Source organism: Tachypleus tridentatus, chromosome 7 (assembly GCF_004210375.1).
Source record: "Tachypleus tridentatus isolate NWPU-2018 chromosome 7, ASM421037v1, whole genome shotgun sequence".
In the NCBI taxonomy this organism is placed as follows: Eukaryota; Metazoa; Arthropoda; class Merostomata; order Xiphosura; family Limulidae; genus Tachypleus; species Tachypleus tridentatus.
In genome coordinates, this window is record NC_134831.1 from 146972740 (window position 1) to 146999350 (window position 26611).

The window sequence follows — 26611 nt, forward strand, 5'->3', positions numbered from 1 at the left end:
ATTATTTAGTTCCAAACAATATGTCAGACATTAATGTCGCATAGATAGACCAGATAGGTGGAACTACGATACAAGCTACTGCGAATGGTAGTGTGAATCTTTATGATAATATTGTTTGTTAAATTCAGGCCACTTAAACCGTTTTTCTACTTTAAATTTTGTTTGCAAGACTTAAACGTGAAATTAAAAACTATACTTCACCATCTGCAGAAAGTTGTGGGTTGTTAGGTGTTCCTACTAAAAACAAAACAAAAGAGAAACATGAGAATATAAAACAAGTAATCATAACGGACAATGTAAAATGTATCTCTGAATTTTATATTGAGCTCTAAATTTGTCACACAAAGGTACCTGTATAAATGGTATGATAACTTGTATGCACTATAGAATGACGTTTAAATCCCATTATATAGTGAGGAAAGAATAACCCAATGGTGATGGTCAGAACTGTTGACTAACTATATTTCTTCTTGTGTATCAGTTTAAACTTTTTAACGATTATACGCAAATTATACGCTGTGTAGCTTTGCCCCAACGTTTTGTAACAAGCAGTGATGTGTACAAATGAGGTTACACACACACATATATATATATATGACAAAACTGTTGTATTAAATACAATTTCATAGTGTAAGTTACCGACTTTCACCACATGGCAAAGCATCTTCAGATATTATCATATGACTATTGACTACATCACGTGGTTACATAATGTATTTTATATAACTGAGTATTCATTTTAATAGCATACTGATTAAATAAGAAGTTGAATGATGTGATACATTAATAGAGTTTACCGACTTTTTTTCACGAAACTCTATGTAATCTGTATGGGGGCTGGAACACCGTTTTCAAAATTTTATACGTGGGACATAATTTGAAATTGTTAGTTTTATTTCGCATATAAGACTTGCAAGAGGAAGCCAAGCCTGATAAAGTGTGTATCCACATTGATCCACATTGGTACTGTAATTATAAAAGAATGAGGTATTTAAAATAATGATATCTTAAAAACTTGCTTTTTGTAGGAGAACTAAATTTCACCAGAGGTTCATTGTAAATAACGCGTTACATTTAGAAGTGTCTGGACGCATAATAATTGTTTAATGTAATTTGATAATGTAAATAATCTGAGTACCTAATATGTCTGTCGTAACATACCCAGCGTGTTGAGCATTGGTACTGGCAGAAGGATACGTCGGTGTTGGGTATAACAGATATAGTATGGTTGTTATTTTGTGTTATATGCGTAGCGTATTGCAATTTCAAAACGCTAAACCGAGTTAAATGATAATTTAAATTAAATAGTTAAATAAATGTTGATATGTATCCAGTTTATGATATTTTCCAACAAGATTGATATATACAGTTTTTGTAAATACAAATATACTTTACTATACAAAAAATAACAGATGTTACGATAACGGTGATTACAAATAATGATTTATATACGAGATTTTTTTGGTTTTCTTTACAAGGCTACAAATATTACTGAGGCCTCTATCTGCTTTGAAACTTGTAATTTTATCTAGGAAACACGATGAACACATTAATCTTGAGTAAGCATTAATCACAGTTATAGCTTCCGAAGTTGATAGTATACAATAAGGCCCGGCAAGGCCAGGTGTTTAATGTGCTCGATTTGTAATCTGAAAGTCGCGAGTTCGAACCCATGTCGCACCAAACATGCTCGCCCTTTCAACCGTTGGGGCTCTATAATGTGACGATCAATCCTACAATTCGTTGGTAAAAAGTAGCCCAAGAGTTGGCGGTGGATGGTGATAACTAACAAACAGTATACTTTATAATAATAATAATATATACTGTTTTATGGCATGTCGTGTTATAGGCGTGAGGAGAGTTTTTAAAAATTTCAGCCTGCATAACAATATAGATGATACACCATTGTTTATGTACACACATTTATTGTTGTTGATTTTTACACTTCATAATGTTTTACAATTTAAATGAATAGGAGGGAATTTTGCAATACAGATTTAACAGTACACATTATGTACATTTATAAATATATATTTAACTTAGAGAAATATCGATATTAAAATGGATATATAATAGTAAATCCATCACAATTGTTATTTATATATATATTTTTACTTTCACTCACACGTTCTTAAAATTTCAAAAGGTGATACAGAAAGTATTCCTGAAACAAACTACGTCAAGCATGCTTTTTCTAAACAGTGGTTATTGACACTCTCACAATCCTTTTAAATAGTCAGTTTCAGATCTTCCATATTTGGTGAACTAATTCCATAAGTATTATTTTTGAGAAATCCTCATTATAAATATCTGATTGATATCGGTTTTGAATTTTGCACAAAGCTACACGAAGGCTATCTGCGCTAGCCGTCCCTAATTTAGCAGTGTAAGGCTAGAGGGAAGGAAACTAGTCATCACCGCCCATCGCCAACTCTTGGGCTACTTTTTACCAACGAAATGCGAGATTAACCGTCACATTATAGCGCCCCAACGGTTGAAAGGGCGATCATGTTTAGTGTGATGGGGATTCGAACCTGGAACACTCGGATTACAAGTCGAGCACCCTAACCACCTGGACATGCCAGGCCCATAAATACCTGTAGTTTAATGTCCATGTATCTTGACAAAGGAAGTATGTAACTCTTTTCTTTCCAATCGCTTTTTAACCAAAACAATAATATTGTTTTTTATAGAACAATCCTTGCACATCAACATGGATTTCATTTCCACTGCCAATCTTAAATTGTTGAACGAGAAAAAAAGAGAGTTATGAATATTTGCAACAAAACAAAACCTTTGGTACACGGCTAAGTACAGTTAAAAAATAACCATGACAACAGTTTTCTGAATAAAACGTGTAACTATCAAGGTGACTGTGGTAAAAGTTTAGTCACCTCTAACAAGTAATTTTAAGACATAATTGTTTTAAATATGTATATATTTTCTTTGCATTTAATTTTCTTGATGTCACTTTTTGAATAGCATTATCTCCATCTGTCAATTGAACAATAATTTTATACTCTGTTCTACAATAATGGCACCAGCATTTTTAACATAAAAATAACCAAACCTGAGTAAACGTTGTATCATGCTTGGTTTTATAGGTATTAATACCAGTTTCACTACTGTGATCTCTTTCTAAATACATATACAATTTTTATAACTCTTGTTTTTAACCATGAATGTTTTGTTATCTGAAAACGTTTTTTCTTGTTTATGGTTTTTTGTGTTGAATTGTTTTATTAAATCACGCAATCATAAAAGTGCAATAAAAATCGTAATTTCAACTAGGCAATCATTATAACAGGAACAGGACTCCATTAAACTGTCGACTGCATTCAAATAGTACGTATTTGTATTTTACGACAAAACTATTAAGGCTAATTATCGCGGGTTCGAATACGATGTACGAAGATGCTTATCTTTTCAACATTATAAAGTGACGGTCAGTCGTACGTTTTTGTTAACGGTGAGTAATGTTGATTATCTGCCTTTTCCGTATCCTATAACGTCTAAATTAGGAACGTATAACGCGGATAGCTCTCGAATAGCTTTGCACAAAATTGTAAAAACAAACCCCTAATTTTTAACAGTGGAAAAACAGACAACCTGTCAGGAGCACCATACAACTCAATATCCACATTAAATTCGCACTGAATCTGTTTGTGTTTGTGTATATTTTGTTATAGCAAAGCCACGTCGGGCTATCTGGTATATCTACCGACTGGAATCAAAACCCTGGTTTTAGCGCTTAAAATCCGTACCAGCAGGGAACTGCAAGGAATCTAACCCAGCTCGTCAACTCCGAAATATAAAGCCCTACCACAGGATAAATTGACGCTTTCAAAGGATATGGGTGTAGAAAAGATGACTGGAAGCTGATAGTTTGTAATGAAACGATAAGAGGGTGGGAAAGCTATTACGCACCAATAGAATGCTTTAAAATGATGTGAACATGTAAAATAAAAAAGTAATAGGCACATGGTAGTCAATATTTAAGAAGTAGAAATGACGAAAATTACTTGTTAGTTAGGATTCAAAAATTATTATAGACCTAAACATCGAGTATATTGTAGATCCAATGGTTGGAAATGTACGTAAGATAAGTGGAAACTTACTGGCATTATCTAACATACAGAGATGAAACTGTTAATAAAAAAAATATCTAGAATTAATAAAAATAGGAAAAAAGATACGATGCTTCCATTTAAAGAGCGGGGATAAGAAAAGAGCTAAAAGAACGTTGGTAATCATTATTTATTGGTCAGAAGTGGACAACAGAAGATAATGAAAAGCCTATTGTCACTATTCGAGTAATAGAAGTATAAAAGTGGTAATATGAAGATATTAATAAATATTGAAAATAATAAAATACGGTACCTGGTCCTATTAGTATTCAACCATGAACAGTATAAAAATAACGAGAAATTGACATAGAATATCTTAAGAATTAGAGTTTGATTGATTGCTTTGTAGTTAAGCACAAAGTTATACAAAGGCCTATCTGTGCCCTGCCCACGATGAGTGTTAAAACCCGGTTCATAGCGGTATAAGTTCGCAGACATACCGCTGTACCACTATGGGCAGGGATTAAAGTATAATTTATAATATCGTTTAAGAGTTAAAAGTATTAAATATCTAATGGAAAACTGGTAATCAGTAACAAAGGGATGGCATAAGAACATTGTTATGAGTAGTGAAGAAGTAACTGTATAGTGGCGGTACTATAAGCCTTACAATTAATACTGACGTAGTAAGACAGTGGAACATGATGGTCAGTACACAAGCAAGATGGATAAAGACAAGGTAATGGGAACTCGGTTATATATATTTAAGCTATAGAACCATATAAAACGTAAGGGTTATCAATAATAAACATAAATATTCAAAGAGCAAGATGTTAGAAGGGTTGATGAGAGCTTGGTGATTAGCTTTAAACTACATGGATGTGATTATTAATTGAAACTCGGATGAATAGAATGAGAATTGTAGAAGCGAACTGGAATGCTGCTAAGGAAGAATTAGTGGATGGAAAAACTGGAAATCAGAAAGGCACTCGTAGAGTTCAACCTTCATCCTTCAGTTCTTTCCAGTTTAGTTGTAAACAACCTAAAATAATATAAAAATCGTTTGTCTTAAAAATATAATTGCATGTGCAAGATAATCTTTCTTTTTCAATTTGTTCTCGATTTTGACCATTTGCAGGAAAAATTTCCCACCGTAATAACAAACGTGTGACCTTCACTTTTACCGTAAGTTCAACAAAATGTATCTAATTCCTTCTTCCAAAACACTCAACCATGTGAGAAATTTGATCATAATTAGATAGAAACTTTGAGTTATAGTATGCATACAAAGGAGTGAAAACAATTCACCTTCCATCGAAGATGGATAAATAAGTGTAAAATTTAACGAGTAGAAAAAAAATGCTTCGCGTGATATATTTGAAAGTTTTCATGACACGAGTTTTAAGATAATTACCTCTTTCTTTGTGAACTACAACTTGAACTATGAGTTTAAGATATAGTTCAACTCTGAGTCTCTGAATCGGAGAAGACATGTTTAGTAGGTTGATTTCCAACCAAAGCTTTAATTATGAATAAAAATTGAACTCCTTGCTATATGTAGAACCTGAAATGCCCACCAGCGTAGCTGAATTCGCACTACTTTTCACACAATGAAGAAGTAAAACCAATAAACCGTCCAAATTTTCACACGCAACACGGTAGTGGCCGCAGATGATGCGCAATGTAAGGTCTGGTTTTTCAATTCTTTAAAGCCGTATTATCCGTGATTCTGCAGAAGGCTTGAAGAAACGTACTTTCTGCTGTAAGGTAGCTAAATGCGGTATCTATTTGAACATTAGTTCCAATATTTTGTTTTATAGGGAACATATTACGGCACACCCCATAAACCAAGCATTTTCATTGCTGAAAGAACTTGCGAGATAGTTTATTTTGGCATCAAAGTGTGGTTTATATGTTATAATATCGAACTCTTTGTCGAAGTTTATTTTTTAAATTTCTAATCTGAATACTAGAAGCCGAAGTTTCCATCTATACCTCGCCCAGTATAATCAATTTGGTATTATTGACTCACATACTAGATTGTAATAATACCCCTGAATGTTATTGGGTAGGGGTAAACGTTTATCTGTAGCTACTATTCAAAGAAGACCATGAAAATCGAGTAAACTATCTAATCTACTCAAAAATTTGCAGTTTATTACTTGTAGATGCTTGATGTAAATTATAAAATCAATTATATAACCAGCTACTGGTTACCTATTTCCACTTAATCTAGCCTTGCATTGAATGATAAAATGCTGACTAGAGTTTTATCAAACCCAACAGCTGCTACAGGTAGTCAGTTCAACATGAGGTGTAAGAAATAAAAAAATTCTCGAATATTAAGAGTGTAATGATTCTCATAATACTCTTACCTAAAGCTACTAATGTGTCGAAGAAATAAAGAAGCACTGAATGTGTTAAAGTGAAGTATTAACTTCGGCATTAAAATGAGTTATTCTTTGGTTCACACTGTTTAAGGTGTTAGGAAACGAAACAATAAATGTGGTATAAAAACCCTCACTGAAGAATTTTAAAGAGAATGAACTGTAGGAATACAGGCCAGTATATCTATTGTGCCACTGTTAGTGACATCTAGGGTTAAGGTGTAGTTAAAATGTCCCACACCAAAGTTGAGAAGGAAAGGCAGCAACTTTTGTTATGTTATAGAATCATAAATGCTGCTATTAATTTGCTTTGGACAGATGGTTCTGAGTTTCACAGTAACCTCAAGAATGCTTTAAATATGCCAGAGTCATCCAAATCGTGAGGATTAGCAAGATGTATCATGAGTTATATTAGTTAGCAAGACTTGCTAATTGAAAATAAATAGTACCACACAGGACAGCGGTAAGACTTCAGATTTACACTGCCAAAGTCAAGTGGTTCGATTCCTCTTAGTGGACAGAGTAGAGAGCCCGATGTGGCCTTGCTACAAGAAAAACACACGCAGGAATACACAAACTGAAAATAAACAATGGAATTATGAACATCTTGTCGCATTGGTAAAAGAGCAGCCCAAGAGTTGGTGGTGAGTGGTGATGACTAGCTAACTTTCATCTAGTCTTACACTGCTAAATTAGAGACGGCTAGCGCAGATAGCCCTTGAGTGGCTATGCGCGAAATTCAAGAAACAAACAAACGTTTTCCATGACAACATATTGTATACATGTTAGTGTGTGGCGGTTCGTGCAGTATGTTTCATAAATCAGCTCATTTGGCTCTAATGTTTAATATTCAAGTTTCGTGTAACACAGTGACATTGTTCAATGTCACGTTAGCTGGAACATAACACCTATTACGTTTTGTGAATCTTAAATGAATAAAGATCGTTACTATTTTTGTTACACACTCGTGCTCGACCTTTCTCCATCTCTGTCCGTGTTCGATTTACTCTCTGCAAGTAATTATCTGAATCAGATGTTTTGGTGGATCTTAGTACTTGCTTGACATCACTGAACTGGTATATCTCATTAGTAAAATAGTAAGGACTGTAATTAATGTCAGAACTGGAACCACTAGCTATTAAATCATCACATTAGTAAAATAGTAAGGCCTGTTATTAATATCAGAACTGAGACCACTAGCTATTAAAACATCATGGTAGTAAAATTGTAAGGACTGTATTTAACGTCAGAACTGAGATCACTGCCTATTAAAACATCACATTAGTAAAATAGTAAGGATTGTGATTAATGTCAGAACTGAAACCACTAGCTATTAAAACAACACATTAGTAAAATAGTAAGGACTGTTATTAATATCAGAGCTGAGACCACTAGCCATTAAAACAACACATTAGTAAAATAGTAAAGACTGTGATTAATGTCAGAACTGAGACCACTAGCTATTAAAACATCACGGTAGTAAAATAGTAAAGACTGTATTTAACGTCAGAACTGAGACCGCTGCCTATTAAAACATCACATTAGTTAAATAATAAGGACTGTGATTAATGTCAGAACCGAGACAATTATTCATTAAAATAAGCCCCATTAACTTGAAACCCTTTCAAGTGTGAAAAACACAGTACGATAATTACGAATTTAACTGTAGTAGAACTTATAGTACTTAGTACCATAATTCACATTTGTAGTAAACTTATATTTACTTTATTTATAATAATTTAATCACGCCTGTTTATTAAGTCAATAAAAAACATTGATCAGATATATACAAAACAAACAAAACACTTAACTTTTCCTCGTGATGAAATTTAGTCACCTAAAATATATTTTATCGTAATCTTTTCTCAGTTGTTTGAATTTTTCTCTGTATGTAATGTCACCTACTCATTGTGTATTTTAGTACTTGCTTGTTTGACAAAGAAATTAGAGTTGTATCATTGCTTGTAAATAAATCCTATCACAAGCCTAACGAAACTTGAAACGGTATTTTAAGAATCATAACATGTCAAATTTGACATTTCTATTACTCCTACTAGTATGTATTACAACTCGAAAAATAAAACACAATCAGAAGGAAGAAGACAAAAATGTTTTTGTTATAAATGTAATCGAACATTCAAATAATCAACAAACTAACACATGCTCCATAAAGTCTATCAAACGTTTATTTATTCTGATAATAGAATAAATGATAAAGAAAGAAATAGTAATTAATCTGTATTTGACTTGTTTTATATTTCGTTTCTCGTTAGTTTTTGTTAGATTTATTAATCACTAGCTTTATTTCAGGAATATAATAATAATTATGTTAACCAAAGTCTACAGGTTCACTATGCATTATAACGCCATAGTACGCCACCTACCACTTTGTTCAAGACCTCAGAAATACAACCGAACAGAGATGTCAATGGAATCGATTGCACACCAGGCACACTTCATGAAAAAATAACTCAAATACGACATAAATAACTCATACATGTCTTTAAACTATGACAGATATTTCGCTACTAAAACCTCAAAAATCTACATTATTTATACCTAATACAAAAATAAAATATACCGGTTTTAGAATTCAGTAGGCCGATAAAGTGAGGACTAACCATTTTGAGTGAAAACAAAATGAATTACCAAGACGTTTACAGTATAATGATCAAGCATGCTGTTGAGAGCAAGAGGATAAAATACATTGTTTACCATATATGTGAATACGTAGTGAAAAATACAAAACTTGACTATGTTTTCCACAATATAGAGCGTGATTAATGTTGACAGTAAGAGCAGCGATCAAATTAATAGTCATATATATCTTATTACGTTACGTATAGCATAAGAAGTGATAAAAAATTCGCATAGTATAACATACTGGTTTAATTTTTGACAGTATCAGAAGTGGTCACACTGTTGTTGCATAAGTGCGAATAATATATCCAACCATATAAAAAATGGTCATTTTGTGTACAAGACAAGAACTGATGGTATTGTTATCAATTTAAAACATGGTCATGTATACAAAATAACAAAATTATGCATATCAGAACTGGTGACTTTGTATAAAACATAAGTATTAATCACGTTGTATTCCATATACGAACTAGTTAAAAAGGTAGAATGATAATGTTAAAAATACAGTATGTGGCTGTTTTTACCTCATATAAGGAGTGGCCATATTGCTTAGGATATTAGGATTGGCCACACTATTGACGAGTTAAAGATCTGTTATAGTGATTACAAGAACAGCTACAACTGTATTTGAATTATGTAAACAAACATGTAACATTCTACTGAACAATAATAAAAACCCTAAAACGTACACTATTGTAATACTTTGATTCATTTGAAATAATTAATTTGTCCAAAGTGTGTATGTTTTCTTATGCCAACGCCATATCGGGCTATCTTCTGAGTCCACCAAGTGGAATCGAACCCTTGATATTAGCATTATAAATCCGTTGGCTTACGTCTGTAACAGTGAGGGACGTGTGCGGAGTTGAGTTTTATTTTCATATTTGAATAGCAAAGATATTTCTTATTAGGGAGGATTTTTTAAATTTATTCCAACATCTAAAACGCTTTAATTCTTAATATCTGTTTTTCACTTCGTTGTTATAAATCATAAGATAGAAAGATATAAAATCTCATATTACATTCAGTCGCAAAGGCGAGTTCTTCCTGTGATGCCAATTATTTTTCTCTTTATTCATCCCATCTCAAAGATGGGGTATAAACAAAAATACATGAAATAAAACACTAGTTAAATAATTAACATATGGAGAGAAAACATCACAAGATACCACCTTGTTAAAAAATTATAACAAAAGGTATAAAATGAATTAGAAAATATAAAAGAAGTAATAGTTAGCGGTAAGTATCTAAACCATATTACACGAAAAACATTAAAACAAAGCAAACAATGGAACACTTGTGTTAAAAAAGAAAACTTGTAGAAAAGAACACACTTCATCTTAACAAAGCACACAACAGGTATGTTTGTTACTAATCTACCATTATAATGATATACTAAGTGAAACGCTTGATACTCTGGTTAAACGTTATTTATATCATATGTTTCACAAATAACAAATGTGATGGTTTGAACTACATTAATTAAGTGATGTATAACTACTATAATTGTTACGTTAAGCCACTTTGAAATCACAATGATGGTAAAAATTAATAACACATTATTATTTATTTTGTTTGTAATATCAACTGTATATTAATTTTAATATTAATTTTATGTTTAATTAATGTTCACTATCATTGAGAAGAATTTTAGCAAGATGGACTGCTTAATCTCAGAGCTGACAAAGTAACCTCAACGATAATATGAAAAATACTACTTTAATAATTATAATAACTTATGACTGAAAAAAAAGAAATGTCATAATATGTCAAACACACTATATTTAATCTATCCAATACCGACGAGACTTTTCGACTAACACCAGAGCTTACCTGCTAGCTAAATTTGGTTTGGTTAGGTTTTTGAATTTCGCGCTAAGCTGCCGAGAGATTGACCGTCGCATTATAACGCCCCCACGGCTGAAAGAGCAAGAATGTTTAGTGTAAAGGGGATTCGACGCGACCAACTGGATTTCGACAGATATAGTAGTTTCGTTTCTCTCAATGTCATTTCATTCAATTCCAAAGAGATGGCATGCCAACAGAGGGCTATGTTCTGTCCTCGACAATGAGGAAGAACTTTAGAACACAGTATTTACTGATAAAGGGTGGGTAGGTATAATATTTTGGTTTTTCTGTAGTGAAAAGAAAAATTACGTATCGAAAATTGAAAGGTGTGAAATGACGATTACCATGTGTTCAAAGCTTATTGAGTCAAATTAAAATATGAGAACAGAAAAGTATTTCTTGCCATGATAAATACATGGAAGTAGGTGTTTCTTAAAGGAAGCATCGTGTATTGGATCACTCTCTTTAATAGGCCTTTAATACATGTTGAAGAGACTTTCAGTTGAAGGAAGCACCTGTCATGAAGAATGAACCGGAACGTTTAGTATGACAAGTAGGCAAGCGTAACATAGTTAGTCCGTAAAAGCGTATGATATATTTGATACAAAGATGAAGAACATTTGGAAATGTTATGCTCCTAACATACATAGTAATTAGCCTCAGTGATATTTATATCTTAATTTGCATGGACAACAACCGTTATTGTGTGAGCTAGATTAATTAAGTGAAATATAATTATTGTTTTTAAGTTAGTTACAAAATGAAAATTACGGAGGGAGGTGAGCATTAATAACACATTACTACTTATTGTATGTTTAACACCAATCATTTATTATAAACCAGTAAAAATCTCTTTTTTTCAAATTTATGTATGCGAAGGGTTTGGTTTGTTTTGAATTTCGCGCAAAGCTACACGAGGGCTATCTGCGCTAGCCGTCCATAATTTAGCAGTGTAAGACTAGAGGGAAGGCAGCTAGTCATCATCACCTACCGCCAACTCTTGGGCTACTGATTTACCAACGAATAGTGGGATTGACCTAGAATTATAACGCCCTCACGGCTGAACGGGCGAGCATGTTTGGTGTGACGGGGATTCGAACCCGCGACCCTTGAATTACTAGTCGAGTGCCATGACCACCTGGCCATGCCGGGCCCTGTATGTAAAGGAAGAGGAAGGATGTATGTTTCAAAGTTCTTCTTAACTTCTAATATAGCAGTGAACTCCAGTCGTTCTTGTAGCGAACTATAATCGGTTTTACTAAAACGATCTAAGAATTTAAAAGGCAAATTGTTGATATGGATTTTAACATTTCAGTTACGTTATATCATTTACTTCAGATATAATTTAAATACTATATGAACCAAAACATCGATTCCAATTCGAAGAAACCCTTTCAAAGCGTTGATTATCCTTCCGCCAGTAATGGTTATTTCCACATATAAAGACATTAAAAATTTCTTTTCTTACATTTCAAATACTTGAATAGAAAAATATATACTGTTTTAAGCAAAAGCCCCTATTAATTTCTATTACAGTACATCTCCTGTAATTTGATTATTTAGGGGAACAGTTTTCATTTAAAATATCTTCATCGGAGCTTTTCTTCCGTTATTTTTATGAGCTTAATTTTCCACAGCGACGTATTGTATGTATATATTAAGTTTGCAGCAGTGCATACAGAAACTCGCATGAATCAGTTCATTTGGCGCCAGTTTTTAATGTTCAAATCTCGTGGCTCGTGTAACGCGGAGACAATGTCAAATGTCATATTAACTGGAGCATACCACAGTTGACAAACTGATGTCTGTAAGCAAAAGAAACTTTTAGAATAAATAAACAGAAATACTTTTGGATAGGACTATCTATCCTCCTGGTTGAAATAGATGTACAATTGCATTTTCATTCAGAAACTCAATTTTTATTACTCTTGAGAAAGAAACTGGTAAATCTCGCATTTTGTGCAAAGTAAAAACTTGCGGCTGCCTTTATGGTTTATATGTTCATTTGATAATGGCTTTTAGCAATGGTAAAATATTTAACTACTACTACATGTGGTTATTCATAAGCTCAAAATACTCTTAAAAATGTATTATATTGTGCCTATGTTATTTAATGTAATGATTGGTTTTAAACCGTCGAAAAGTATGTTAAAAACTAGTACACCTTCCGTCATTTATCTTGAATGAGTTGTTTTAGGATTGTATTAAGTTTGAAAGATTCCGTTAGATGTCGATTATGTGATCCGTGCTAAGAAATAACACCTGTGGATGAACCTATCACCAATACGAATATTTACATCCTAAAGTGTCTTCCTCGGTTATTTCAGTAATTTTACCTAGATATATTTCAGATAGTAAGTAAAAACCATATCTTCGTTCATTAAATAATTCGAATAAGTTACGTTAAAAAATATATATATAGATAATGTGAATCTTTTTCATATTTGTAGATATTGTATACGATGTCTAAGAATTTATGTGAAACTGAAAAGTGATAGGCCTAGCTGGGTGAGAGTTTTGACAAAGCCTTATGTAACTATTTCTTCTCTACTATCAAAATAAAAGTAATAGGCGTATGAAAAGAAGAAAACTTACAAAACGCCAAGTAACCAACAGAAAAATAGTTATTTTACTGGCTTCTCTTAAAGAAAAAAGAAATCTGTCCAATGTTTTATTGTGTTTTCCCCCTGTGTATCGAAATTATTTTCATAAGCCAGTCCTTTTAATCTATAGGCTTGTGTCACACAATAGAAATAATCAATATATATTTTATGAGTCTTCTTTTTATGTAATAATCAGCACGCTCACTATGATGAAACCAACCAACCATGTATCGAATGAAACCACCACAAGTTCCCCATACGTATAGTTTAACCCCTCATATAATGAAAGCTCTGTCGAAATGAGTCATAAAGTAATTTGCATTACGCTGATACGAGTATACATCGTTAAGAGACAGGAAATTAATGATAATCTAACAGGAAGTGTGAAGCAGAGAAATGAAGTGGTATATATGTATTATATATTTGTATAATACGTATACACGATTAGAAAAAAAAGTAGTTTTTTATTACTATTAATAGCATGAAAGCAATTCCATTTACATTAGAAAAAAAAAACATGTTAGAGACGAGAGTATACCAGCTTTGAGAGTATAAGTACGTAACGGTTGGAAACTGAAAAGTTTCTTTCACCCTATCCTGCTACATTGATGTAGACACTTTAGACAACGCCTTCTGGTTAATAGCAAACGTTACGAGTACTGCGAGCTCCTCTCATGCAGGGAAATATTCGACCTCATCTGCTATTTGCCATATGCTGATTTTCTCTAGAGCATTACGTGGATATAACAGACCAAACTAGTTTTCTTAAATACTGCCGTCTGGGATCCTAATTTTCGCTATTTCCAGCAAATGTATTGCTGGGAATGACTACAATTTTCAACTCATTCACTTCACCTTCTCGTGACATTTTGACGTAATTTAATGCATTTCTCTTGCAGTTATGTTTTATATGGTGATAAACTTTGGTAGTTTAAGACCCATGAGCCCAACTGTTAAACCAATGAACAGTATTTCAGAACAACTGTACTTCCTTCTGCGAACAACTGAGATATGGTTCGAAGCTGAGAAATATAGCTCGCTGTGTTTCAAAACTGTATATACATATATACAGAATTATTTCAATAAATATGTTGTGCTACTGTACAATAATAGAGAATAAAATAATGAGAATGTGAATCAACTGTGTAAAAATCTGTTCAAATAATTCATTTTACTCTCCAAGTAAGTAAGTTACGAATAAACAATCTTTTAAAAATAAGTGTTGCTTAATGGACATTAATTTCATTGAAATCGATAGACTTTTTTTAACCCTTAACACAACAAGAACCAAAATGAGCATGAATATTGTATTAGGTTTCAAAGATACCAAATATTTTGTTATGAATGATTTTCCATCAAACCCAATTCTATCGTATAATGATAGTGGATTACAACTACACTAAACATTATTTATTTTATATATATATATATATATTTAGAATTTTGAATGAGCCACCGAGAGTACTATTTTGGTTTTTATTTGTCAGTAGTTACGATACCCACCCCACATTTTCATATTTGTTCTATGTCTCACCTCTACCCCTATTCTGACTCGTTTTAGCTATTTAGTGTTGAAAAAGGTTCCTACTGTTTTATTTAAAACAGTTGTTAAAGTTTAATGAGTATTTCTTATTCACACTGTAAGAAATTGAAACCGCAATTCAAAATCCAAATTTTTATTGAGAATAATTTTCATTTAAGGTGTTATACTTACAAGAATGATTAAACTCTCAACGATAACATTTTTGCATCTATTATTTATAATTTTTTGAAACATTCGATTGGTTTTGTAATAATATTTCTAGTGGAAGTACCAATACCTGTCAGTGTTGGAAACAGTCTTATTCATTCATTCATTCAAAAAAATTCACGATTCTACTTTACTGCTAACTTTTCACATATATATTAATTTCAACTATACTCATGTTTCTATGACCAAAGATTGTTGCTGATCAACAAACATTCTACACACAGCAAGCATCCATTTTCAATGCACAAGACATTCTCTTAACTTTCTATTTCCAGCTAACTTTAATGTGTGGAGCTCTAGCTTTCATCATCCTTATTGCTCTTTCGTAGCTATGACGTCTAGATTTTGATATACAGGATCTGATTATACGTTTATCTTTGTTTGTTCTTATATAGTTTCATGTTCTTGTATGTCTCTATAATGGTACTGTTCTATTACAAACGCCCATTAAGTGGAGATAGTTCGGCAGTAAATCGAGCTGAAATGATAATAAGAGAACGAATAAAATACTGAAAAGGAAATTACGTAAACAAGACTGCTCTTCTGTCTCTATAGTCTCTTGAAAAGGATTTACGTAAAGAGGAAAATGTTACTAGTTCATTTCCTGGTCGTTTTAGTAAATATCCAAATAACGTATAAGCAGCTTGGTTTGCGCGATTTCTTTTCAATTTGCACAGTGGTGTCCATCGGGACATACTTTAATTTTCTCTGATGGTCTCGTGTTTTATGGCATCAGCGTATGCACCTAACATGAAATTTTTTTACAGTTACCTAATGTCCTATTTTTCAGTTCAGTACTTTAAATATGCAACAAAAATAAGATAGTATGCTCGCAATGCATGCTTCAAAACAAACTTCAGTCATATGTGTCGTTTATTCAAAATGTTTACAAATATTCGAACATATTTTCTTCTATTTTTTATATATCTATCATATTAAGATGCATCAGCTATTAATATGGTGGTATACTGAACTGGCGTATTCATATAAGCATATAATTTAAAAGCTTCTAGGGATACTTTTAACAAATTAACAGCTCTCCAGTGGCATGGCAGCAATTTTATGGAATTACAACGATAAAAACCGGTTTTAAGTACTTGTGGTGGGCAAAGCACAGATAGCCCATTGTGTAGGTTTGTGCTTAACTACAAAGAAAGAAACAAGTTAACAACAGTATTACATCCGTAATTTTACAGTTTACATTTCCTGCTCATCGCCAACTCCTCCCTAGAAAAAGTAAAGTCCAGACTTTTCAAAAGCTCGCAGATTTATGATGTCTTGTTGCGTGATTTAAGAAAGCTTCGAATTACAAATTATGTGTCGTATTCTGATTTCCATCTTATTTCAGTTATTATAAAACAGGAGCTTAGTATAAAAGTCATTACCTCAATATTATAGATATGCACAGACGTTTTGAACACAATTAGATGATTCGTTAAGTTATAATTATTTAAATATTTCAATTAAGTTCACATGAGTGACAACGTTGGCTTACGGAGATTGTAAACAAAAAATGAAAAAAAAATGTTCTAAAAGTAATCTAAAGACTGTTATTAATTTTGGATTCGATGGGTACCGTTTTCATAGTTACACATGGATATTTACACATTTAATAAACTAATTGGTTCATCATTAGTTTTTACCACAGCAAAACGTCAAACTTAATAAAACATAGAACATTGTGATACATATGACAATTTTGAAAAAAACATTAATTTCTAGTTTCTTTATTTGCCAAGATATACTAATCCTTAAAATCAATTTAGTCAGTTAATTAAATTAGTGAACTCAACATTTCTTTCTTAAATCAGTGTAACTATTTTTTTTTCGAGGCCTGGAAATAATTCAGATGTTGTAGTTTTATAAAGCGACAAATTAAATCATAAATCTGTAATATAAGTTTTCAATACATAATCGTTCCCCCCACCAGTGGCTCAGCTCAAGTCTCTGGACACCTGGCGTGAACAACAGAGTTTCGATACCCACAGTGGGCGGCACGGTACATACTGCTGATCCACAGAGCGAATTAACTTTTCAACTTTATTATGTGACGCTACCATATGATAAACATGATACTGCTTGCTCTATACCAGTAGTCCCCCGCTAGTACAATGGTAAGTACACGGACTTACAACGCTAAAATCAGTGGTTCGATTCCCTTCGATGGGCTTCGTAGATAATCTGATGTGGCTTGGTTGCAGGAAAAAACACAAATACACTGTATAGAAGTAAAAGCTACGTGATTTTAAAATATACCAAATTTCTATCGAACAGAACTTTCTTATGGTTATGTGTAGAGTGTATATTTCGAACAAAGCAAAAAAAATTCATCTTTTGATAGCAGAATAAAAATAACACAAAAAGACATAAGCAAAGGCAATGTCTGATGATTTTATCAGTATAAATCCTATTTGTTCATGTTGCATCTGAGATGAAACTTGTAAGAGTTTGAATCAGTGCGTGATTCTTATGGAGATTAGTTATTTTGGTTTGAAAAAAGAGAGTAAATAGTCAGACTATTAAAATGACTTGGCAATAAAGTCATGGTATGTGTGTGAATTCTAGTTTTAATACTTTATATTTCAAAATTCAATAACATGGCCATAAATAACAGTATAGATATTTATAAAGCCTACTTCACGTTTATATATATATATATATTACATTATTATTGTATGTATGTAAACACACACTACATGGCCAAAAGTATGTGGACACCCGACCATTACACCCACATGTACTTGTTGAACATCTCGTTCCAAAACCATGGGCATTAATACGGAGTTGGTTTCCCCTTTGCTGCAATAACAGCCTCTTCCCTTCTGGGAAGGCTTTTCACTAGATTTTGGAACATGGCTACGGGGATTCGCTCTTATTCAGCTACAAGAGCATTAGTGAGGTTGGACAAGAAGGCCTGGATCGCAATCGGGATTCCAATTCATCCCAAAGGTGTTCGATTGGGTTGAGATCAGGACTCTGTGTATGCCAGTCAAGTTCTTCCACACCAACCTAGGGAAACCATGTCTTTATGGACCTTACTTTGTGCACGAAAGCATTGTCATACTGAAACGAAAAAGGACCTTCCCCAAACTGTTGCCACAAAGTTGGAAGCACACAGTTCTCTAGAATGTCATTGTATGCTGTAGAATTAAAATTTCCAAACCATGAAAAACAGCCCCAGACCATAATTCCTCCTCCACAAAACTTTACAGTTGACACTATGTATTGAGTCAGGTAGAGTTCTCTTAGCATACGTCAAACCCAGATTCGTCCGTCAGACTGTCAGGTAGCAAAGAGTGATTCATCACTCCAGAGAACGTGTTTTCACTGCCCCAAGAGTCCAATGGCTGTGTACTTTACACCACTCCAGCCAATGCTTGGCATTGCGCATGGTGATCTTAGGCTTGTGTGCGGCTGCTCGGCCATGGAAACCCATTTCATGAAGTCCCGACGAACATTTTTTGTACTTACATTGCTTCAAGATGCAGTTTTCAACTCGATAGTGAGTGTTACAACAGTTGACAGACGATATTTACGCGCTACGCACTTCAACACTCGGCGGTCCCGTTCTGTGTGCTTGTGTGGCCTGCCGCTTCGTGGCTGTGCTGTTGTTGTTTCTAGACGTTTCCACCTCACAATAACAGTACTTACAGTTGATCAGAGCAGCTCTAGCAGGGCAGAAATTTGACGACTGACTTGTTGGAAAAGTAGCATCCTATGACAGTGTCACACAGAAAGTCACTGAACTCTTCAGTACGACCCATTCTACTGTCAGTGTTTGTCTATGGAGATTGCATGGTTGTATGCTTGATTTTATGCATCTGTTAGCAATGGGTGTGGCTGAAATTGTCAAACCCACTAAGTAGATGAGGTGTTCACATACGTCTGGCCATGTAGTGTATATGTGGGTGTATATTTTTATGACTTAAGTATCTGCAAAGACTAAGTAATTTATTATGGTCCAAGTCAGCATGATATTTAGAAACCAAGAACAAACACATGGAATTTAGAATATATCTTTTGCATACACATCTTACTGGTTGCTCAACCGTACCAGTGACTGCTGAGGGATTTTGATTGTGCTGATTGAGGAGAGGTGCAACATTCATTTCAATGTATTACGTAAAAGCCTTCTGCAATGGATTTTACGATGCATAACCAAGACCATCACGTAGAACACCATTGGCGATGCAAAACTGAGACTGTTGATTTCTTAACACAAAGTTACACCAATGGGTTATCTGAGCTCTGTCCTTAATGAAGAAATGAATGAAGGTTTTACAGTTACATGTCCGGCAGCTTGCTGCTGACCCATGTGTAACAAGGACTTCATGCTAGTTCTTCTATAGACGCCATAGATCGTGAACACTACTCTTTACAGGACATATGAATTCACCATCTCATTGAACTTTGTAACAGTCATTTATTTTGTTTCATTACACGTTTTTATTGCTAAGCACAAAGCTATACAATGTGCTGTGCTCACTAAGGGCATTGAAACCCACTGGTTAATTATATAAGCCCTCAGAATTGCTAGTGAGTCACTGGAAACTTCTGTATTTTACTGAAGGTATTAAATTTGTCTTAATGTAATGTTACTGATAAATGATCTAGATATTTTAGACTTTGTTAATATATTCGCAAAAGTAACGTGAATTACGATATGATCATAATAAATGTTTATGGTGCTCAACAGCAAAGATTAACTACTTCGAATAGTAAACTATCTAAACAGCGATGTGTGGGTAGATATGATAAGAAAATATTGCTGTCGAAAAAAGTTAATGAAACAATCGATTCGTCTTTGTTAGTATAGAGAAACCGATTTTAACGGGTGGGAAATACTATTTTAAATAACCTTTGAGAAGTACAAAAATTATGTAGTCTATTGTCAAATTCCGGACCATAGAAATAATTCAATAAATGACAAGTAACAATAGAATTTTATTACCCATCATTTCACAATAAGTACTTATAGGTTTGTAATTTTTGTTATTTGCTATAGATAACAATTATAATAAATGCCTTAAGAGGGTCTGAGTATTATTTGTAGACTGTAAATAGAAACTACTTTATATTCGTTTAACAGTTTCCCCTGTTAACACTCTCGTCGTAACTCTTCTCGTTTGCGTCCTTAAGGATAAACTTTATAACTGCGGAACATTAAGACGTCCCAGTTTAATCACAGAGTTAATTAATCATGGACATCGTTAATAAGTTAACATCATGTTATGATTATGAGCTCTCATGTCCCAAAACTTTTATCATCAGACGTTACGTTTACCAAGGTACGGCTATCTAAAGCATTATGTGTTAATATTGAAAATCACGTGATACAGATGAGCGAGTAGCCAAAGACTTTAGGCTTTAACATCAGAGCCATATAAAGTTGAATTTTATGTACATCCATTTATATACGTTCTCCTATTGGCTATTGCATTGTCTCTACAGTCTCTTAAAACAAAAGCAAACTGAAATCAAATGACTAACGTTATCTGTTTGGACGTGACGTCCTTGTGATGTATTTATTTATACATATTTCAAACAGTTAATTAACCTGAGCATGTATGTTAAATATTTTGTAAGTTACTATGATTACTTCACTTTTAATTTAAACTTTTCAGTTGATAATAAATAATATATCAACCTAGTTATACATGTGTTAAACGAAAGTATGTTACCTTACACAACTCAAAGTTCCAGTTCAATTTATTAGCGTAAAACAAGAACAATGATATGACCAGAGTATACGATTTTAAATCATATGAAATATTCAGAGTTATTATAACATCAAAATCAAACAAGTCTGCCTGTGATTGCTAGTTTGGTTTTAACTGAACGACTGTAACTTACAGATGAGAGTGTGGCTTATTCAACTTTAAAATCAATTAGTGCAGTAGAAGGGTCATCGTTTACCATTTTTAAGCACGATTATGATTAGTATCTAGTGATCGGCCAAGAAATCTACTACTCTATAATGCTAAAAATGACTTATAAAGTTGAGTTTTAGTCTTACTTGAGCCTCTATTTGCCAGTGTCGAGTGTTTCATAACTTATGAGGTTTCTAATGTCATTGAGAAGCGTTATTAATGTGGAAAGCTGAGAACTAGCTAGAGAGACCACGTGCTCTTCTTTCTTTTTTTTTTACTTTCCCACGATGTTCAAAATACGTGTGACAGAAGAGCATTTTAAGAGTACTTCGAAACGGGCTGTCACTAATCACGGTACTTCTTAGTATAAGTTAAAGAAAAACAAAGAAAACCTTAATTTTATTGTAAACGATGTTATTATTGGCCATTTAAGCTTCCTTTCTTAGAGAAATTTGATGTTTCTTTACAAAAATTATGCACAGGGTGAAAGAGAAATTACTAATCAATAATAAATGAACATTAGATAACTGTAGCATGTATTAACTCAATGCTTTGTATGCTGTGCAATCGTTGTATTATGTATGAAGCGAAGGAGTAATAAAAGAAACAATACATATAATATTAAACATTGCTATATACATTCATAGAATACATTAACGTTTAGTCAGGGAAAAAAACCCATCACAAAACAAGTAATAAACATTTTATAAATGTAAAATCATGTAGAAATGGCAGTGTCTAAAAGAATGCAAACATGAATACAGGGACGTACAGCTATACATCTTTCATATAATTTTTCTTTGTGTAGATTAATCAACATCAAGTCTCAAGAAGTCAAGTGTTGTAGTGCTTGTTGTATGTTTTTGTGTATTTATCCCAACCATAATTCTGTATTTTTTGGTATTACCATCAATACATCATAGTTAACTTTTGATTTTTTATTTCTTTTTATACTATAGAAATACATCTGTACCATCACTACAACAATCAAGCATATCCATACACACTAAATAAAACATTGTAGACTCTTATCACGATGAATCACCTTACAGTACAAAAACATCAGAAATAAATATTTATAAGTTTCAAATTAAAACTTATTTTACTTTTCCTAACTATTACGCTAACTAAATTTTTGTCACAAAAATAATTAAATTTTTCTATGTAAAGCAGAACTGTCGTCTGTTTGTCCAGTTCAACAAATTTTTGCTAGAACTGGTTCGAAAAATTTCAAAGAAACTTAAAATACAAAATTATGTGGGCTCCTAAAATATCAAGTTTTAAGGGTTAAGCAGTTGAATTAGCTTTTCGGTTTTGAGAGCCATTCTAACTTAACCGCGTTAATGGCGCGATTGAAGATTAATTGTGGGTGAAGATTGACACTAAAATGTATGAAGATGACGCCAAAAGAAGGTGACGTTCAATAACGTTTGTAGCAAGATAACCTTAGCATCGGACGAGCACGCCCTATGCGACAGCTCAAGATGGCGTAAGCGGGAGGCCCATGCCCCTATCCAGTTTTTTAAGCAACGACGTTGCTGAATAATTTTGCACTTTTACTATAATAAAAATAATAGTATGAATGGAATGAAAATAAAATATATACAGTGGTTGGGGCCTCCCCGCACAATGTTTATTTTATCTGAATATAGTTAAAAAAGTAATAAATGTTTAATAGTCAGTAATTATGTTAGCACATGAATATTATGATCTCAACTGTTACATCTATATGGAAATCATAGCACTTTTCCTTTCCTTTGTATCACATTGTGCCCTTAAATACCCTTTGGTTTTGCATAATTTGTTTGTTTGTTAGGAATATATATATATTATGATCATTTTTATTATATAACTAAATGAACTAGAATCTTTGTACTTTCGATGTTGTGTTACAAGAAAAAAAAATCCTTCTGCCTTTAAGCTTCACATGATTTCGGTACGACTCTTTAATGTAAATAAATTAATTATTCTGTCAAAACATTATTGTTCGGTACTGTCTTCTTTTTGACATTGTTTGGATACAGCACTGTTCGCTTAAGTCTCAGAACAAAAGATCACTGTTTATTTTCATATATAAGAAAATACTACGAATATAAGAGCAAGACTGCAAATAATTAGAAAATACAACATTGTAATTAGTTTATACACATTCCTGTGTAAATTATAAAGGGACGCGGGATAGTCTTCTGGTAGAGATCTAGATGAAATAGAGAGATTGGCTCTGTTCCTCACATTTAATTAAGCTATGGGTGAGTTATAGCGTTATAGTTAGAGTGCTGTTGACTGGCTCTCTTCCATTGGATTAACAGCTCAAAGTTAAGGATGGTTTCTGATAGCCTTAATAGTTTTGCTATAAATACAAAAAAAAAAAATTAAAGTGTATTTTAGTTAATTTGTTGAATGTTGCAAAACAACTTGAGAGCATTCTGAGCTAATCGTCCCAAACTTTAAAGCGATAGATCAAAGGGAAGGTATCTCGTTAAGAATTCTCACCGTCAAATCTATATCAATGATATAAAGTGGAATTTAAAATAATATTATAACGCCCTCGTGGCTTAAATAAGGAGAATGCTTAGCGACGTATTTCAATTCTGTAATTTGCAAAATGTGAGTCTGGCACCTTAACCACAACATATGTTTCACTTAGAAGAAAAACATACATTTGATCTCAAGCTACACATACATTTGTTTCTGATTCAAAATAATAATTTCATTTATTTGTGTTATAATTACTCAAGAAATGTCTTACTGTCATTGTCAAAGCGCTGTCTTTAGTAAAAATATAATCATTATATAATTTCAAAACAGACAAATACTTTCATGTATTAATAAATAAACAATGAAACCACAAGTACTTTACATGTTGACTATTATCAGTTGTATTTTGATTATAATTAACAAAACAACAAATGATGAAATCACTTTAGAAATTATGATATTTTTGAAAACCAAGAGTAAATTACAACGTAGCTAACAATTGACTACAGCGCATTGTTTTTAACTAAGTTAACGCGATGACAGAATTATAGTAAATTGCATCTGATGGTAAACTTGGTTACATTAAGGGTATTTAAACTTCATGGAAAAGCCTTTTTAAGCTTTTAGTTATTCAATTTAGAAAAAAAAAGATAACAAGCATTTAATACGACATTTAGGGCAATTTTTTTAGGCTAACGTCTTGATAAAGTCACAAGGCGAAACTTTGAATAAGAAATGCAGATCATTTCTGTAGTACATCAGCCTTTTAACACTTGACTAATTTGATCACTATACTCAAGAAGTGCATTACGTTCTCGATTATGTACGACTTAGAACTTGCCACGGTGAAAAATATTCATGTAACAATAAACGCCAAGTTACGTTTACAGATTTCTTTTTATCGTCAGTATATAACTTATTTCCGAGAGAAGCTTTCCAAGTGTAAAACACCCAACAATTTGTTCCTGAACAATTATGCTTATCTTGGAAACACGTGGTGTTTTCTGAGTGATTTGAAGGAAATTTAACATTTCTGAATGTTTTGTGTTAACATAGGTTTTTATGTGCGGAAAAAATGTGGTTCTGGAAAAATTTAAAATCTAATTAAAAACACTAAAATACAGTATATTGTTTACTGTATTTTGATACCATGATATTATTTAAAGGTTAAATGATTAATGAAGGTATTATGAATGAGGTTCGAATCACTCTATTCAATTTGGCAAAAGTAGTCCAAGAGCTGGGGTGGCTGTAATGGGCTCCCTGCCTACCCTTCAATCTATTACCTCAAGATTAGGGATGACGAGCGAATGTAGCCCTCAAGTAGTTTTGTGCTGAATTCAGCAAATGAAATCTACAAAAATAAAGTTATAGAGCTATTACAAATCCTATTTTGTAATTTTGTTTTCAAATTTCGTCTCTTTATGTTTCCTTTTAAAAGAAATTTTGGAATTTTAATAATTGTGTGCATTCATGTTAAAAGGTTATATGTTTCAATCACTTTTTCAGAGTTTTCATCATGATTTTGCAGACGAGCGTTTTGAGAGCAAAAGGATATGCAGGTATATACATATGTGGGTTATCACAAAATTAGATATGTTTAAACACGACTTTATCGTATCTGTTTATATTTTTTTTTCAATATAATCACCTATAATAGAAGTAGAAAAGCGGCTGACAAATCATGAATTTGTCGTCTCCATGACAAACTTTTTTACTATACTTTATTAAAAGATAAATAAAGCAACTCCGTTCTATTTCAGTGGTGCCACTCCGAAGTTCGTGCAACCACTAGCAAGCCCTACACTTGCTAGCTAGACAATATTTCTGGTAAAACTGACCCGCTATCCATACAACAATCTAGCTTGTATACGCAAGAAACCATGCAAAACTAAAACATATGTAAACATACGGTCACGCAATCTCATTAAACATACGTATCACTTAGTAATCAATGTGCGCTTATAACTAAGGTCTGTTTGAATCCATAACTAACTTTTAAACGACAAATAAAATCAAATTACCAGTAGAAAGAAAGGCACTATATAACATCAACATTTCTTCTTAATATCTTAAAAGAAATGCTTCAATATCTATATGAAACTGAAACAAAATAAAAAATATTTTTAAATTTTTTCCATAAAAATTATACATAAATATCTACAAACTTAAATAACAAGAAAACCGTCACACTGTCCTTGATAATATAGATGAGAAAGCACAAATATGACCACAAGCTTTATAAGATTAAAGTCAACATAAACTTATAATGTTTTAGGGGTATTACCCCTTATTAATTAAATAAATTACCTTGCTTATATTGCAGAACCTTTTGATTTCGCTTTCCTGTTTCGCTGTTAAGAACAAGTTTGTAATATAAGTGTTTTCTATGTTTACGAGAAACCTTATCGTTCGTTCGCGTGGAGCCTATAGAAACTACTGCGTCTCTGGAACGATCGTGCAGACCGGTTAGTATCTCTCTACGACCAGATTTCGGTGTTTTAAACCAAGGGTAAGCGCTAGTGGCTCCACTAGTGGCAACTCAGTAAACTTAGTAAAGTTGATATACGGTTGTAGATGGAACAGTAAGAGACGAACCTGTTGCTGCTTGGAATTCTGGATATTGTTATTAAGTAAACTTCTAGCAATTATATTGTTGTTAAAATCTTTCTTCTCAAAAAAAAAAAGAATTTGAACGTTTATATGACGTCTTCCTGATACCGTGAGGCTCAAGAATGTGTACTTGAGAAAAATTACCTTTATTGTTAATTGTACGGTGATTATACAATTTTCAAGGAAAACATTACTACACGAGGAAGTGTCGTTGATCTACCGTCCAGTGATATAATATGGCCTCTTCTTTACTCTATACCAAGAAAAAAATTTAAATACGTTAATAAATGTCTGAAATATACGCTTAAAATTACTCTGTATATAAATGTTCGTTATATTTTTACTTGTTTCT

At 32.8% G+C, this 26611-nt stretch overlaps 1 protein-coding gene across 3 annotated transcripts in view; it reads right to left on the reverse strand.

Annotated features, from left to right (window-relative positions):
* LOC143256852 (protein O-mannosyl-transferase Tmtc3-like) overlaps positions 1 to 26096 on the reverse strand; it is a 136569-nt gene extending 110473 nt beyond the window's left edge. For 2 of the 3 annotated variants that reach the window (XM_076514614.1, XM_076514612.1), the window contains exon 1: positions 25957 to 26096. The gene's annotated coding sequence lies outside the window, so the exon portion shown is untranslated. The remainder of the gene's footprint in view (positions 1 to 25956) is intronic. The other variant, XM_076514613.1, reaches the window with a different exon arrangement.
* Between the last annotated feature and the right edge of the window lie 515 nt (positions 26097 to 26611).